Source organism: Canis lupus, chromosome 5, assembly GCF_048164855.1.
Source record: "Canis lupus baileyi chromosome 5, mCanLup2.hap1, whole genome shotgun sequence".
Lineage (NCBI taxonomy): Eukaryota > Metazoa > Chordata > Mammalia > Carnivora > Canidae > Canis > Canis lupus.
In genome coordinates, this window is record NC_132842.1 from 77,715,634 (window position 1) to 77,734,125 (window position 18,492).

At 54.7% G+C, this 18,492-nt stretch overlaps 1 long non-coding RNA gene across 6 annotated transcripts in view; it reads right to left on the reverse strand.

Moving 5' to 3' along the window:
- LOC140634245 (uncharacterized) overlaps nt 1-18,492 on the reverse strand; it is an 82,397-nt gene that overhangs the window by 17,906 nt on the left and 45,999 nt on the right. For 3 of the 6 annotated variants that reach the window (XR_012031764.1, XR_012031759.1, XR_012031763.1), the window contains exons 4-6: nt 15,928-16,067; nt 10,185-10,352; nt 7,180-7,380 (exon numbers count right to left, since the gene is read on the reverse strand). This is a non-coding gene — a long non-coding RNA (uncharacterized lncRNA). The remainder of the gene's footprint in view (nt 1-7,179; nt 7,381-10,184; nt 10,353-15,927; nt 16,068-18,492) is intronic. The other 3 variants (XR_012031761.1, XR_012031762.1, XR_012031760.1) reach the window with 3 other exon arrangements.

Consider the following 18,492-nt stretch of genomic DNA (forward strand, 5'->3'; position numbering starts at 1 on the left):
CAGCCAGGGCGGGTAGGGATTAGATAGATAATGCCTCTTGTACGAACAAGGGATTGATGCAAAGGGGATGCGAGGGTGGGGGCGGGGGGGCAGTTCAGATTTCTCCTGGGGTGAAAACCGAGCCCCCCGGAGGAGGTGCCCCGCCTGCGGGGCCCTAATCCCTGTCGTTCTTACCAAAACCCCAAAGAAGTGGCTGTTCACAGGCAGCAGATTCCTGGGATTCATTAATTCGGGATTTGCAAGAGGGATGGCCTGGGGTTCCTCCTGCAGACAGTAGCCTGAGCAGAGCAGGTGGGTGCTGCTGGGGGGTGGTGTGGGGAGCACCCTGGGAGCCATGGTGAAGGACCCCGGGGCTGAAGGCTCAGGCCTTTCTGGCAGAGCTGGGCCCTCCTGGGCTGCCATGAGAGGTGTGCAACAGGTGGCCCGAGGGTGCAGAGTCCACTCCCACCCTTGACCACCCCAGTCTCCAGCTACCGAATGCACTTCATAAGCTATGATTTCCACCCGGGAAAACACACAGGTCTTAGACAGTTTGAGGAGTCTTGAAAAGTCTCTGTAGCCAGGTAACCACCACAATGAAGACTGGAACATTTTCAACCCCGTAGAAGGTTCCCATCGATCCTCCAAGCTGGCACCCACCCACCTGCCTCCTGTGCTCAGCTGTGTCTGCAGATCCACCCACGTGGTTGCATGAGACACCGGGTTTCTGTGGAAGAGCTCACCTGAACAGAGGGCTCCCTGGCTAACATTGGTCCGCAAACCCTGGGATCTTCCCCGGCCCCAGGATTCTGGGCTCCTATGTGTCCAACCCTGTGGGTTCACCCCCTGGATTTTTTCCAATCCTCGACCGACGTCTGTCCTCACACCAGGTCCAGGTCAGCACCTGCTCCTGCCACAGCCACCTTGACCTACTGCACCCCTGCCAGGAACCCCCGCTGCTCACCCCATCCCTGCCTCAGCTCTCCCCATTTCCACCCCAGAGCAGCTTCTCAAATGCGTGTTACTCTCCCTTCTAGACGCTTCAGTGTTTCTCCACAGCCCATACAAGGTCCACACTTCTTTACTGAGCAGGCCAGGCCTTCAGGGTCCGGCCCCTCCATCTCTAAATATCACCCTCACATCAGCCTTGGGCTCCACCCACAGAACCACTCCAGGAGGCCAAGCCACTCTGTTCTTTTTTTCCTCTCTTTTCCATGGCTCTGCCATGCTGTTCCCTCTGCCAGGAATACCTTCCCCAGGAGCTGTCCAGACCGAGCTGAAGTACTGCCACCCCAGGAAGCTTGCCTCTACTCCCTAGCCCCAGTAGGGTCAGGGTCCCACCCATCCCTCTCTCTGTCACCAGGCCTTCCGTGCCAACCCCGCCTTGGTCTGCTCCCCTCCCCCAGCTTGACTTCCAGCCTCCAGGGATGGTGTCATGTTCAGATCTGGATCCTGGGGCCCAAGCCAGGGTTGGCACATAATAAGTCTCACCAAGGTCCTGCCCTTACCCTCTCCTTAGCTCTGCCTGGCACATGCCTGGACACAGAGAAATGGAATGGAATGGAATGGAATGGAATGGAATGGAATGGAATGGAATGGAATGGAATGGAATGGAACTGAATTGAATCAAATCGAATAGAATCAAATTGAATCGAATTGAACTGAAACATGGCATTGGGGCAGAACTGAGACCCAAGAAGGAAGGAAACGCAGGAAGGAGGAGGGAATCATGTCCCATTCTCCAAGGACCTGTGTTCAAATTCTGCCCCAGCATTTGCATGACTTGGGGAAGTCACTTCAACTCCCTAAACCTCAGCTTCCTCATCTGCAAACTGGGTGTGCATATAGCATCTGCTTCACTGTTTGGTTTTACTTGTTTGTTTTAGGATCCGTTGCTACTCAGTGTGCAAAGTTCCTGGCATCATGTTGCCCCTGACTGTCACTGTCAAATGGATAGGAGAGAGAACAGGGAAGGGAGGTGTGGATGCGAGTGGGAACAAATGAGGAGGTCCCACCCCCTCGGCTAGCTACCCCTTCCCCCCCAGCCTCCAGAATCCCGTTGATATACAGAGTCCCTGCTTGTCTAACTGTCCTCCATGACTGGCCTTCCTGCCTCCTAACTTGGTTCAGAGGTCAGAGGCTAAAACGATCAAGTCAGGCATAATCAAGTGGAAAGTAAGGGCTCAGTATTCATAACAGTGCTCTTCACGGTAGCCAAAACCTGGAAACCACCCACACGGCCATCAGCAGGTGAGAGGGTAAACAAAATGCGGTACATCCATACGGTACCCATAAGAAGGAGGCCCTGAGGCAGACTACAACATGGATAAATCTGGAAAACATTAAGCTCAGTGAAAGATGCCAGCCACGTAAGAGCACATATTATATGATTCCACTTACACAAAACGTCCAGAATAGGCACATCTATAGAGATAGAATGTAAATTAGTAGTTGCTCAGGGCCGGAGCGAGGCGCTGGGAGCGAAGGGGGTGGAGGAGACGAGGTTCCTTGTGGCGGTGATGAGAATGTCCTAAAAGTGACTGTGGCGATGGTGGCACTATCTCTGAAGATAGTGAAAGCCATTAAATTGAGTGCCTGGGTGGCTCAGTCGGTGAAGCGTCCGCCTCTTGATTTCAGCTCAGGTCATGACCCCAGGGTCGTGGGATACAGCCCTGCATTGGGCTCCCTGCTCAGTGGGAAGTCTGCTTGGGATGCTCTCTCTCTCCCCCCTCCTGCTTGTGCTCTCTCTCTCTCTCTCAAATAAATAAATAAATAAATAAATAAATAAATAAATAAATAAATAAATTTTTAAAAAATTGTGTGCTTTAAAAAAAATTATCGGTACGTGAATTATAGCTCAATAGAATTGTTTTTTAAAAAGAACATATGAGGGCAGGGGAGGGAGTCAGCCTCCAGCTGAGGGAGAAGAGAAACGGGGTGCCGGCTCAGCAGGAAAGCTAAGCTCTGGATTTCACAGAGTCTTATTTCGTTCTTCCACCACCACACAGGGAGTGTTGTCATCATACTCATTTTACAAAGAGGTAAGCTGAGGTTCAGGACATGCCAGCCAAGATCACATGGGAAACTGGAATTTGCAATTACAGAGATGGGTCTGGCCCATGCCTGCCCACCGTGCCCGCCCTCGGGCTTCCCCAGCACTCCAGGGGTGTGAGGCTGGGGTCCCCCATCGGGCAAGAACTGCCCTCCCTAGGCTGGCACCAGCCCCAGGCAGGTCAGCCCAGGTGCAAGCATCCTGGCACAAGCATCCTGGCTCGGCCACACAGCTGCTACCCAGCCCCGCACCCCGGGCCAGGGCCGTGTCTGCAACCTGGGCCAAGCCCAAGCAGCTGGAAACCCCTGCCCCACCTGAGGGGAACCAGCCTGGTGCCCGAGTTGCCCAGGGCCCTCCGGGTGGTGGCCACCAGTGAGGGGTTCCTGGGTGTGTGACTCGGGAGGAGACATGGGCCCTATATCTCGAGAGTGTCTCCTCAAGGGGAGGGCACCAGTGATGTGTGTGGACACGCGGGTGAGGACAGGTGTGCCAGCTTGAGGGTGGGAGTGGATCTGGGGTGGCAGGGCCTTGAGGAAAGGGGGGAGGGATCAGAAGTATGCACCTGCCGGGGTCTAAGGCATGAGTGCAGGATCCCAAGCGTGAGCACGTGTGAAGGGGTGAGGCTGTGGTGTGCCTAGGAGATTGGGTACCCTGAGCACCCGGGGTGCCAGCGGGCCAGGGACCAGTGAGTGTGGAGTGAGGTGCGCTCTCAAAGATGCCTTGGGACCTCCATACTCACTAGTGTCTCCTCCTCTAATTGCCATCACCCCGCAGGGCCTGCCCAGTGGTTTTCCCCTTCCTCTTGACTACCCCTCAGGCTGTGAGCACTCAGAGGTCGGACACATCCCTCCAGGCCCACCAGGTCAGACACATCCCTCCAGGCCCACCAACCACCTCTTACAAACTGGGAAAGCACTTGCCCTTTGGGTCTCGGCTTACACATCTGTACAATGGAGATAAAACAACTCCTTCTTTACGAGGGTGCTTGAGACAAGGACAAGAGTAAATAGCGAAAGCAGGTAAAGAATTCAGCAACCAGGGGCACCTGGGTGGCTTAGTGGTTAGGCATCTGCCTTTGGCTCAGGGCATGATCCCGGGTTCAGGATCGAGTCCAGCATTGGGCTCCCTGCTCAGCGGGGAGCCTGCTTCTCCCTCTGCCTAAGTTTTTGCCTCTCTCCTTGTGTCTCACATGAATAAATAAATAAAATCTTTTTTTAAAAAAAAAGAATCCAAAAAAATCCAGCAACCAAATGAATGAACAGACAAATGACTGAACAGAGGGGCCAGTCAGCAGCAATCTCCTGCCCTAATCTGGCCCTGGCCACCCCCCTATAGTCAAAGCCCCAGAAAGTTCGAGGCTCCAGCTCTCTCCCTGCCTAGACAGCTCAGGGAGGTAGGAGATGTCTGGGGTCAGGACCTACCTCCAGGGAAGACAAGGACAGGCCCCGCAGAGCCAGGGCTCCTGGGGACACGACGCCCAGAACCCCAGGCACTCTGCCCCAACAGGGACAGGTGGAGATCACAGGACAGGCTCTGGGCTCATTACCAGCATGTATTCATTCAGCAAACCCCTCCTGGGCACTAACTCTGTGCCAGGAATTAGGGATGCCAAAAACAGGGCCCCCACCCCTGCCCTCAAGGGGTCTGGCAAGGGAAGGTACACATAAATGGAGGTTCTAATCCAGTGGGGTATGTGATGGAATCGCAGGAGCCTAGAGGAGGGCCCAGCCCCAGCCTGGCATGGTCTGGGAGGAGGCAACACTCCTGAGTGGCAGGGAGCCAGGTGTTCTGGCAGAGGGAAGAGCTTGAACGAAGGCCTGGCACCACCTGTGCATCCATCACAGAGCGAGGAATTGCTGGGGAGGCCTTCGGGCCTGCACATGGAGCTAAGGCCTGAGGTTGGGTCCCAGCCATGAGACTAGACACTGATCTGCAAAGTGCTTCCACGTGCAAGATCTTACTTGGTCCTGGTGGCAATCCTTCCACGGAAGTAGGATAAAAAGCCCACTTATCCCTTTTTACCTTGGCCACTAGGGAACTCGAAGACTAAATTGAACCCTTGCTTGAAATACAAAGACTTCCCAGAAGCCTCTTCTCTTTCTGAACCCTCTCTGATGTCTCCTTTCTCTCTTACTTCGTTTCCCTGGAAATCTTTTGGGGAACAAGGGAGTGAAGGAGGGGGTGAAGGAGGGGCCAAATCAACTGTCACCTGGTGGTATATGTTGCTGGGGTCAGGGAAGGCTGTGTGTACGCCCAGGTACACACGTGATCATTCATATGAGCATGTGTGTGTGTGTGTGTGTGTGTGTGTGCAGGGGTCCGCATGGAACTGGGGCACACCTCTACTCACTGGCAGCATGTGCATATGTGCACGGGCACTCAGGCAGCCATGTGACTGCAGGCGTGTACAGCTGTGTGCAGAAAGGCCTCTCCAGAGCTACACGCAGCTGAGCTTGGGCTACACCATTGCATGGGCGATAGTGTCTGTGGGCCTGGCGGGGTCAAGGGACACGCACCCTGTGGCGCCCGGGGGTGCTCAGTAGGTTAAGCATTTGCCTTAGGCTCAGGTCATGATCTTGGGATCCTGCGATCAAGACCCACGTTGGGCTCCCTGCTCAGTGGGGAGTCTGCTTCTCCCTCTGCCCCGCCCCCCACTCATGCACGCTCACTCTCTCTCAAATATAGATAGATAGATACATAGATAGATAGATACATAGATAGATAAAAACTATCTGTAAAAAGAAAGGGACACACACCCTGACCCACCCAGGCTCCCAAATCCCTCCTGCTCTATCCCACCATTCCCTCTGGTGGACCCTCATTTCACTCTTTGCCTGGCACATGGTCAACTCCAAGGGAAACAGAGAGGCCCAGAGAAACGATGTCACCTGCCCAAATCCCTCAGCAAAGCCATAATCTGGGTCTGTCGAACCCCGGTTTCGGGGTGTCCTACCCTTCACCTATAGGACTAGCCCTTCCCCGCTGTGTAACCTCTCTGAGCCCCTGATCTGTGCTGGCTTCCACGTGGACTGGAAGCCATTCAAAGAGCTTGGAGATGCGGCTTGTTAGATGCTGGGTGAATGCAAATAATGAAAATGCCCCCCTGTTCCTCCTCCAAAACAGTTTTCAGCCCCACAGCTGTGAAGAGGGTGTCTGCAACCTGGCATAGAAAAAGCCCTGGCCAAGGGGCCACAGGACCTCAGGCTGTGGTTCCCCTCCTCTGTGCCTCAGTTTCCTCATCTGCAAAATGGGAACGGGAATGCTCTCTAGGTACATGCATGATCCTTCCTGAACTTTTTGCAGATGGTGCCTCATTCCACCCTCCCCAAAACAACAGAAAGAGCTGCTACGGTGCCGCGATGAGGAACCCGAAGCTCAGAGAGGTACCATCACCAGTCCAGGCCACACAGCTGAGTGAACTCACAGCCCACTACCCTACACCACCTCTCAGAGTGGAGTCTCCTGTACACAATGGGGGCTCCCTAAGGGTCAGAGGCCCCTGGGTTCCCCACTCCCATCCAAGAACCTCAGGGAGGGAGCCACTGGCCCCATTGCGGGAGCCCCTGGGCTGGGCACCACATGGGCTGAGCCCCATTAAGGACTTGTCAGCCTTGAATGGTGCTGGGCAATTACACTGCCTAATGGGGAGAAGGTGCCAAAAACACATGTATTTACAAACCAGCCAAGCTGCAGCCCAGGATGGTTGCGAAATGCAGCCTGGCAGGCACTCCTCAGAGTGGCTCCTTCCCGGGCCAGCGCCGGAGCCCAGACTGGCACCATCTGAGCCAGGGAGGCTAAGAGCTGACCAGGGTCATGGCAGGCAAGCAGGTGACACCCCGAAGGCAGTCCCACAGGGAGGGCCAGGCACAGCCGTCCCCATGCTCTCGGGCTTCGTGGGCCCCTCGTCTCCCAGCTGGGAGGCTGGAGGCAGAGCTGAGTCAGAGGGACTCCTAAGGCTCCTTTTGCCTCCATCTCTTCAAATGTCAAGTCCAGCCTCCATTGTGGGGAGAGGGGGACAAGGGAAGGGTCAGGACCTGGAACATCCCCAGCCACCCCTCACTGGACCCCCCTCACCGGAACCCTCCTGCTCTGCTGCTTGTTCTAGACGGAGCAGATAACCTAACTCCCTGGGTGCTAACAGGGCCGACCTTCCAGGATGACGCTGACGGCACGATGCCCGCAGAGCCTGATGCCACCCGGATACCGGGCTCACGGAAGCTGTCGCTGAATATCATCCAGTGGTGTGACCTGGTGAACCACCACCGACAGGCTGTGGCTGTGCTTTGCACCCCGGGCCCACGTCCACGGCATAGACACTCTGCAAGCTGAGTGCCCCTCTGAACACGAGGCTGGGGGAAGGGAAGGCACGTTCTGTTACACGGTGTTTCTACCCCACAGATAGAAGCAAGCCGACTTCAGAGGACAGGTAACCATTAGACAACTAGCAAGTAATCAGCTTTGAAGTTTACTTTTTCTTGGTAATGCAATTTGTTTAATTGTAAGTGCATATAATTTAATTTTTAGTGATAGCTACGCCTAACAACCAGTGTGCAAATACCTGCACATTTAACCAGCAGCTCAAGCAAGCCAATGCAAGCCACCTCCAGCCCATCGTGGATTTTTGCTCTTCATACTGTGTCCCACCGCTCTGCCTCTGCCATGAGCCCTTCCCTCTGCTGGGAATGCCTTTCTGGCTTTCCTGTCCTCTTGGCAAGCTCCCACCGTTTCCTCAAGGATACGGTTCTCTGTGAAGACACCAGGTAAGGTTCATAGAATCTCATGACCCTGTGAGGTAGGCGTTTGTGAACCCATTTTTCAGATGAGGAAACTAAGGCTTGGCAAGGTCTGTCCATTGAATGGTGAGCATCCTGGGTGGGGATGGACCTTCCACACTGACCAAAGAGGCAGATGCCTTCCCGGCAGGGTTGGAAGAACGTTCCACTTGCCCATTTGCGTTTTCCTCTCTCACGCCTTTGACTCAAGCATTGGGCCTCCATTCTTCTGGGCTAAGTGCTGGGCCCAAGAAGCTGCGGGAGGCTCCCGGGATGGATCAGGAGAGCCCTGCAGATCCTGGATGAGACTGAGAAGCCAGGGGAGCCCTGGGACCCACCGCCAAGACCTGGCAGCAGAGTGGGAGGGGAGGGCTGTGCACAGGGAGGTGCTGACCCGCCCGCCAGCCTGGGGGAGAAGCTTCTGGAGGAATGTGAGCTATGAGGAAGGAGGGGCAGGCAGGCCCAGGCAGTCAGTCACAGTATGGCCCCCTGGGGAAAGTGATGGGGGAGGGGGACCGAAGGCTGGGGAGGGGGGAACCCTGGCAGGGCCTTGGCCTTGGCAGCGGCCCTGGAAGGAAACATCCCCAGACCCATCCATCATGGGGGCTGGGAACCCTGGCTGGGCCTGAAGGGAGAGGCGCACCCAGTGGGCCCGGGGCGGCCCAGCAAGGGTAGATCTGCCCTCCTCCGTCTCTGCTGAGGTGGGAGGTGGCACCGGGTAGCCAGCCAGGTGCGGCAGACATAGTCAGACCCTGCCCAGTCACCTCCTGGCTATGTGACCTGGAACGTGGTACCTCCCAGCCTCAGCTTCCCCCTCTGTAACCCACCTCTCAGAGTCGTGGGGGAACACTCAGGTGACATTCAAAGTGTCCAGCCCATGGCAGATGATGATCATAGCCACACTAACAACCACGCCAGCCAGCCCCTCTAGACAGCTTACCTGGGCATGGCCCCATGCCGGGGACCTCACCCAGGTCCACGGCCTCCAGGGAACACTAGGAGGTCCTCCCCCAACAACTGCCCCAGACAGGCGAGAACACAGAGGCACAGAGCTCACGTGATGCTCCCATAGTCCCGCGGCCCAGCAGGGAGGCAGCAGGGAGTCTGGCCCTGACCCAGGCTCTGGAGCCCGCCCCCCACAGGCTCCCCCACAATAGAAATGTCCCATTTCTGAGTCCTCAACCCTGAGCATAGGACCCGGCAGACAGCAGGACTCAGTGACGTGGAATGAGCAGATGTACCCTCCCCAGATGTGCTCCCTGGTGCCCACATTATTAGACCCCTGCCCCAAAGATCCTCAAGACCTGGGACCAAGTCTGTTTGGGTCTCCAACCCAGCAGCCAGGCCTTCCTTTGCCAACGCAGACCTAGCCTTTTGCCCCCAAACCCAGCCACAGCATCGAGGGGCTGTGCACCCTTGGCCAGGTCTCATCCCTTCTCTGGGCCTTGGCTGTGGGTGTTGTGATAGGAACTTTAGACGGGGTGGCGGGGGGAGCTCCAGGGGGGCTGCAGTTGGAGAAAGAGCCAGAGGGGGGTGAAGGGACGTTCTTCCTGACAGGGACTCAGAACTGAGCAATGCGTCACTCCCCAACACAACCTGGCAGTTTCCATGTCATCATTACAAAACCCAGAGATGACCCACAAGTGCCCCTAGCCCCTGGGGGACAGCAGGAAGCTGGCTGAGTAAAGACAGCCCAGGAGAGGGGGAGGAAAGGACGGCAGTGAGCAGGAATGACCGTGGCCACCAGGCCCCAGCCCTCCGTGCATGAAACACTCACTGGCTCCCACATTCAGAGTCAGGCCTGGGGACCCCCTTCTAATGTCCTCCAAGCTGTCTCTCCTTTCCATTCCATACTTCCTTCTAAGGACTGGGACCCCAGGAGCTCTCAGCTGTGCTTCCTGGGGGCTTTAGGGGTCCTCACAAATGCCTTAGGGGTTGCCAGCAAAGGGCAAGGGGGTGGTCTAAGAGATAAAACACCCACTCAGCTCTTATGGGACCAAGTCCATGGTTAGCAGCTCTCTGTGTTGAAATCCAATGTACTGCTTCCCTTGGAGAAAGAAATCTGTGCCCCCAAATCTGAAAGCCACCAGGCCGGGCTCATACGAGTCTCTCCAGGCAGGGAAGAGGCCATCGTCCTGGTTAAACACCACCGGCTAATAATCAGCGCCTCCATGCCTCAAAATGCATACACATAATCTGAGTCTTTTTATTCCTCTCCACTTATTCAGGGAGCATCTATGAACCAGGCACAAGGCACATGGCCCTTTGCACATCTTGTCCCATCTCCGACTTTTGTTCTATCCTCCCGGCAGGACAGGTGCTTATTCCTCCCTATCCACTGATGAGGAAACTGAGCAGCTCAGAAAGGTGAGGTAACTCACCCAGGGTCACACAGCAGGGAAAGAGCAAAGCCGAGACCAGAACCCAGGTCTGTCCTACTCCAAACTTGTGCTCCATCTGCCAGGTGACAGCTGTGGCCTTTGGGGGCTACTTGTGCTTCCTGGACCCTCCATCGCGTTCATGTGGCATGGGCTCTCGAACTGCAGCTGCTTGGGAGGGAAAGAGCCATTCAGCCCGCCTCCACCCAGGCGACGATGATGATAGTATTGAAGGACCAGGATATGAGCCCGGGGCAAACTTTGTCTAAGCAAGTGGCTTCCGCAGGCACTGAGATAACAGAGAGGGAACCTGGTGCCAGTAGCACCCATAGCCCTGCTCAGTTCCTCAAGGCTGCCCAGCCTTTAAAGACCCAGTGGGTGTCCTCAGCCTGAACCAGGCCCCTGTCCCCATGAGCTGGCCTGGCGGGAGAGCCAGGCACAGAGCCCCCACTAGCATCAGGACAGGATAGAAGGCGCCCTAGGGTTGTCAGCAGCCAATCTGTGATTGGGGGCTGTGGTTCCTCCCACGGGCTTCCAGGAATGACAGAGGCACAGGCTACCTCTGGGAGCCTCCATGGGGCTGGAGGGCCACGAGCCCAGAATGGGAAAGCAGGGTGCTGGTGGCCACAGGGTGCTGCTCCCACTATACCTGGTCACATCAGAGCAGCTACCAGAAACACTGCCCCTTTGCAGAGAGGAAGGGACTTTGGAATGCAGGCATCTCTGGACCCCTAGGGCCTAGGATGGTAAGCAGCAGCCAAGAGGACTCAGGGGATGATGTATGAATGACAGACAGATGGATGGACAGATGGATGATAAACAGAGATGCACAGACGCATGGACAGATAGATGATCAGATGGATTTAGGTTCTGAAAAGCCAGTTACGAACACTTCTGCAGCAGAGGCTGCTAGCACCCAACCTGCGCCCTTCAGGAATTCACCATCCTGTGAGTTTCTCAACACCTGTGACGCTGCGTCCCCAGCCACAGGAACTTGCTGGGTCCAGAGGGCCTGGAACAGCCTTCAGCCACACAGATGGGAATCAGGACAAGTACCCCAGTGCCTCCCCACTTGCTCCTTGGAGCTCCAAGGCATGTGCCACACTCTCCCACAGGTCCCCAGGGGGACCCGGCCCCATCTGCCCACAGCACCCATCTGCTTTTTAACATGCCCTTTGTCAGCTTGTTTCCCTTCCTCTCTCACTTCCAGATTGGCCTACCTATACTTCTGGAAGTCACCTCCCAGGCAAACTGTTTTCATCAAATTCATGACTCAGGGTCTACTTTTGGGAGACCCAATGGAACAACCATTTCTGCCACTTGCCTGTTCTAGAACTTTGGATGAGCCAAGTGATTTTCTGTGCCTCAGTTTCCTCATCTGTAAATGAGGATGATTATCTAACATTCACAGCAGACCCATAATGGTTGGCACTGGGCAGGGTCTATACCACATGACCCATGTACTGAGTGCTGAGGGCCCAGAGGGAAGAGCCACCACAATTCCTCCCTGGAGGGGACTCATCAAAGACCATGGAGATGGTGGGTCTGAGCCCAGGCCATGGGGTTGGAAGACCCAGAATCGAGCCGTGGTGCCAAATGGCCTCACTGAGTGCTCCTGGGCAAGCTATGTAACCTCTCTGTGCCTCGGTTTACCTTTCTGTCATGTAGCAGTAACACAACCCACCTCATGGGGCTCCTGTGGAAAGAAAGTAAGATCATACCAGAGGAGTAGCTAGTGCAGGGCCTGACACACAGTGCTCAACAAAGGGAAGGCAGGCCGTCGTCCCTTACGAGATGCATAAAGCAACGCAAAGTGTATCCCTAAACCCGAGGGAGACCATCAGTGCCCTAGCGTTCAGACAGGAAAGGAAGCAGGTGGCCCAAGAGTGAGGCTGAGATGAAGAAAGCCTTTCGGGCCTTGAGCTAGGCCCCCAAGAAGGCGTCACGAGCTCAGATGAAGACAGGGTGAGGCCCTTCACCATTGGCCTACCTGTCCCACCCTCCTTCCACCAGCACCCCCATCCCCCACCCATTCTCCCACCAACTTCCCAGAAGCTCACCAGGCTCCCTGGCCTTGCTCAGGCTGCCCCCTTTGCACACGCATCCTTCCCCCCAGCCAGAGCTGAAAGAAGCCCATGAATAGAGCCCTCAGTGACCCCGGAATAGCCAGAGGGCTCTGGACCAGCTGCATTGGTGCTCGCCACGAGCCTTGGTTACACACATTGTCCTGGGCCTTGTCCCCCTCAGATTCTGCTTCAGTGGGTTTGAGATGGAGCCCAGCAAGCCCAGGGAATGAACTTACTCGGACCCCTGTACACCCTCTACTACACATGGGAAAACTTCAGCCTAAAGAGCTGATGCATAGTGTTCAAGGGGACACAGCAAAGCACTCAGACTAGGGTTCCTAATTCCTAGGCCACCAAGCTTCCCCTGCCCTCGTGGACAACCCCTGCCCAGTGGGGCATCAGCATGGTGCCCTGGGGTCCTGCTTCAGGAGGCACATGCACCAGCCCCCTGCCCCCCCCCATCCAGTCTAGGAGGATGCAGAGCTCTGTGAGAGGCCACCAGGTGTGCAGCCCCAAGACGCCTCCCAGAGGCTCTGCCAGCGTTTGGCAGGTGGCAGGGCCGGGCTGCGGGGGCGGAGAGGGCCTGCCTCGAGTATTTAAATATTTACTTTCTTACAGAATGGCATTCTTTGGAATATTAGCCAATTTGTATAGAATTAGTCAGTGCCTACCCCCCACTCCCCACCACAGGAAGATTCCAGCGGGGAGGAGCGTACCTGCATGTGGATGCCCCGGCAAGCCCTAGCACACGGTCCCCACCTGCCTGGAACAAGGAGAGGAGGTAGGCGGCAGTTAGGCAGGCGGAGACCCAGATGCACCTTGGGCAGCCTGCGCCCTACACAAATCAGGAGTTGCAGCCACCAGAAACCTTCTCCAGAGCAGCAGGGTGAGGCCGCCACCTTTTCCTTCATGTATGTGCACACACGTCCTGGCCAAACAAACTCAGGACCAGCCCTCGGGCTAGTGTCCCAATGGGCCAGCCCAGGGGCCACAGGTGAAGAACACAGGAAAAGCCAAATTCTCTTCCTGATTTCCAGAAGTCCCAGAGTTTATACTAGGGCTACATCCAAATCCCAACACGGCCTTTTTAAACTTGCTGTGTGACCTTGGACAAGATACTTCACCTCTCTGGACCTCACCTTCCCCCTTATAAAACAGAAAGACTAGAAGTGTCTACCTGCAGTCATGGAAATGAACGTGCTTTTGGACACCATAGAGTGGCATGCCCATGCTGGCAGTCAAGGCGGTACTACTTGGGGCTCGGCCAGCGAGCCATGTTCCCTCTGTCGACTATAATGCATTGGTGTTGGTTCAACCACCAAGCGCTTGGGGAGCACTTGTTGGGTGACTTTGAGCAAATTATTCCTGCTTTCTGGGCCTCAGGATCTTCTTATAAAATGGGCAGGTTAGAGCCTCTGACATTCCTCCTCTGTAGAGAAAACACCGTGTTTTGCCTCTGACAATCATTCTTGCAAAATTCTCTTACTACGAAGAGAAAAGATGATGAGAAAGGAATTCTTGAGAGGACAATCTTAAGCAAAAGGAATGCACATCTAAGAGTGCAATTTCAGGCGCCAAGAATTTCAGGGTAGCGTGTGACTAACGGGGAAATCCAAGGCCAGCAAGGATCTCATCCTGCATGCTCATCCTCCAGCCCAGGAGCCAACACCACCGGCTGGGGTAGACTACCACTTGAAAGCTGCAGGGCCGTGGCCAAATTATCAAACCTCTACCCCCTGGTCTCCTGGTCTGTAAGGAGACGGTAGGTAATACTACTGATTTCATGCGGGTGATTTAAGCGTTAGGGGAGATTACCTGATACTCAAACTGAGCAGGATCACCCCACACACACCAGGTTTTCTCCTTCACTCCTCCTTAATTAACAACCCTTTCATGTCCATTCACTCACTCAGCACATATTACTGAGAACCCACAGTGCATTGGGCATTTTTCTGGAAACAGGAATTGCCAGGAGTGCAGAAGATGATGCCTCTGCTCTCAGGGGTCTCACATCCCAGTGGGAGGAGATAGAACAAGGAAAAGCAACAAATGAGATCAAGACACAGGGTGATGTGACAATGTGACTATGGGGCCTCTGGGAAGGTCTCTTGGGGGAGGTGACATGTGAGCCGAGGCCTGAGTAATAAGCAAGAACAGCCATGTAAGGATCAGGGGAGAAACATTCCAAGCAAAGGGAAAGCCTGTGCAAAGGCCCTGAGGCAGGGATCTACTTGGTGAGTTTTAGGCCCAGGTGGCTGGAGCCTATCAATGGGTAATGAGGTTAAATAGGAAGCTCACATGGGACCTTGGAGGCCATGGCCCCCAGGCAGGTCTCTATCCTCTCCAGCATCCCTTCACCCATTTCTTTGATGGAACACCAAGGCCCAGGACTCAGTGGGTGGAGACCATGTTTCCTTCGAGGAAGCAGTTCAATCACTATGGCTTCTCATGTAGCCGTTTTAACTTTTCTTGAACTTGTGAATGCCTTCAAGTCTTTTTTTCCTCCAAGGGTGAGGAGCACTATCTGGGGAGGGGTGAGATCCTGAGGAGTTCCCTCCTAGGAGCGGGGAGGCTGTGGGCAGGAATGTGGGCCCCTCTGGGAGCCTTTCAGGCCAAAGTCAGATCTTGAAAAGGCTCAGCCCCACGGGTGGGGATTAGACAGGCTGCAGGGAAGGCCTGGGATTATGGCAAATCCCTCAGGCACAAAGCCAAGCAGGGCTCCCCCTGCCCTCACTGGTGCCCTGGGAAGCCCCCTCAGCTGACCCCAACCCCGACTGGGGGCTGAGCCTTTGTCCCTTCCTGTCCATCAGCATGGGGGACTGTGGAGGTTAGATCTGAGGCCAGAGCCCTGGGGAATGGGAGGTCCCAACAGAGCCCCCCCACTCCCACACCCCCCCAACCCCACATCCCAAATGCTGGCCTTCCCTGCTCTGGCCTGCTGGGAGGTTCCAGGCCTGCAGCCTCCCCTCATTACACACCCTCCAGCTAGATGTGATTCCGGATGTGCCTGGTTCACCCTGCACCCTGCACATGTCCCATTCCAAACTGGTGGCTTTTTTTTTTTTTTTAACTTTTTACTGGGGTCTAACATACAGAGACATGTACAAGCCATAAAAGCACAGCTTGGTCAGATTTCAAAAACTCCTCCATGTAAGCAGCACCCAGATGGAGAAATCGAAGCAGCCCCAAGAAACCCAATCTTCAGATCCCCTCCGGGTCACTGCACCACCCCTGCCCAACAGTATCCTTTATCATGACTTCTTTCACTGTAGATTAGTTTTGCCTGTTTTTGTACCTTGTTTGAATAAGGTCACACAGCACGGGTTCTCTTTGGTCTAGGCTTCTGTCACTCAGTGTGTCTGTGAAAGTCACCCACCTTGTTGCCCGTGGCGATGGCCCACTCCTTCGCATTACCGTATAGTATTCCATCGTGCCAAAACACTGTCATCTGCTGCTGACGAGCGTTGGAGCAGCTTCCACCAAAATAAGTGTATAAGTGTATTAGCTACCTGTTGCCGTTTAACGAATTAGCCCCCAACTTAGCAGCTCGAAGTAACAGTAAACATCCATCATCTCACAGTTTCTATGGGTCGGGAATTCAAAAACAGTTTAGCAGAGTGATTCTGGCTGAGTGTCCTTTACTAGGTATCAATCTAGACATCATGCGGGGCTGCACTCACCCGAAGGCTCAACCAGTGCCAGAAACTCTGCTTCCAAAGTGGCATGCTGCCCTGGCTGTTGGCGGGGGGCCTCAGTCCCCACACGACGGCTTGAGTATCCTCACGGCATGGCAGCTGGCTTCCTCCAGTGCGAGCGAGTGCTGTGGAAGAGGGCAAGGAGGTGGCCGTGATGCCCATGCTCAAGGAAAGCAGAATTAAACACTTCTCTAAGGAAGAAATACCAAAAAACTTATGGGCATATCTAAAAGTCACCATAACAAGTGACAGCTCCTTTCTGCACTGAGTCCAACCTTCCCCTTCCAGGAAAAGGAAGCCAACACCCTCCCCTCCCTATTCCCTGTCCGCCTCCCCCTGCTCAGTCAGCACCCAAGAGACACAGCCAGAACTGAGTTCTGGTGTCGGCTTGGCCAAGAGCCTCTCTGAGCCCCAACTTCCTCCCGAGAAAAACAAAGAGAACAGCAGTGCCCACTCCAGGGCCATTGGAGGATTGAGTTCCCTCTGGAGAAGGCCCATGCCTCTGAATTCCATTCCCTCGTGCCCCTTGTTTTCTAATTCTTGGTGTGAAACTGAGCCAAAGGCTTTCAGAAGGTTCTAAATAAGCCAGGCAAATCTTACAGAAACCTCATCATCTCTCCTCCCTCCCTAGGGGCAGGGGTGTAGACTAGGATGCTCACTGACTCCGCCCATTATTGTGCTCCTGGTTCCCTCATCTGTTCTGGGACTGAGACCCCAGGTACGTGGGACCCATGCTCCCCTTGGGACTCTGCTCGTGCCCAGGTGCCAGCCTGGCCATCCTCTACTCAGTTCCTCTCCTCGACACCATGCCGGGCACCTGCAGATGCCACTGATGCTCAGCAGAATCATCCTCCCAGGGCTAACCTATTGACAGAGAAGTCGGATGCAAACAATTCAGTTATTACTTTATACTGTGAGAATCTCTCCCTTAGTCATGACAGCTTAAGCCTGGACACTTGGCTTGCCAAGGAGGGGTGGGGAGCACCCAATGCCAGGCACTAGAGGGCAGGGGTGAAGCCAAGGGAGGCGAGCCTGGCACCGAGAAGAACCCTGGTGGCTGGAATTTAGACAGTGAGAGTCATCAATCGTAGTGCCACCTGGGGCTGGAAGGGTGGCACGGCCCAGGCCAACGGGGTGTCAGTTCAGGTGCTTGGGCTCTATCCTGGGAGCAGTGGCGGCGGCTGCTGAGTTTCAAGCCAAGAAATAACATGATCCATTTTGCACTTTTAAGTATGTGAGGAACACATTCTTCAGTGTGTTCCTGATTGCTCTGAGTCCTGGTCATTCCCGCCCAGCCAGGGAGCCGTGTGATCCAAAAGAATCTGTTGCTTGACCATTTCCTGGCTGTGTGACCTCAGGCAGGTTGCTTACTCGCTCTGTTCCTCAGTTTCCCCATCAGATAAGAGCAACCCTCCAGGGTTTCAGGGTGACAGATGAGGGAAGGACATGGAGCACCTGCTTCAGTGCTCAGCATCATGGATGATGTCTTGGCAGCAGCCCTACCCCCACTGTCTCCCCTAGCCCCCCCTCCTCCAAGGCTCCAGGGCATCATAATGGGCTACTCTTCCCTCACCTTGCCAATGCCTTGAGCAAGGTGGCTCCTTCACCCTTCCTGTACCCCTCACCCTATTGATCTTCCTATGTCACCCAACTCTCCAAGACTGGCAGTGATAAGACACAATGTAAATTTCAACCGGTTGACTCCAAGTACATCTGCCAATCAGTGGAGGGAGGCAGTTACTGTAAATAGAGTCTTCATCCTGGCCACACTCTGGCTACTGACTATTGTTACTGTTTTTTAGGGGCCCTGGGTGCTGCTGGGCATCACACAGGCACTTTCTATGTTTTTTCCTACATATGATCACCTTTATCCTCACGACAACCTAGAGATTGAGACTGGGATATTATCTGACCCTACCTTTCAGGTAAAGAAACAGAGCTCAGGGGGACAAACCTGAAACAAAGTTCACATAATGAGACTCAAGCCCAGGTTCATTTGCTTTAAAGCATCTCTCTCTCTCTCTCTCTCTCTCTCTATCTCTATCTCTATCTCTATCTCTATCTCTCTCTCACACACACACACACACAAACACGCATACACACACGCACACACGCACACAGGCGCACGCACACATTCCTTCACACAGCCACGTGTATGTTGCTGCCTCCACTGCTTCAGGACATCGCGATTTTATCAAATGCTTACTATATGCCTGATTTCATTTAAGCCTCATCACAACCCTGTAAGGAAGACACTCTGTGTCACTGCCATTTTGCAGATGGAGAAAGTAAGTCCCCAAGGGGTGGAGTCATGTGCCCAAGTGTTTGCAACCACAAATCCAGTGTTTGCACCAGGTCCTTCTGACTGTGCTGGGAGACCACTTATGGAGATGGACTCGCTTGGCCGATGCCAGGCTGCCAGGAGCCTTGGCACACCGCCACAGCTATGCCACCTGGAACTCAAAGTCCACGAGTGGGGTCCATCAGGACCTCTTCTCCAAGCCTTGCGGTGACTTAGCTGGGATCCACCAGGCCCCAGAAATGGCTGAC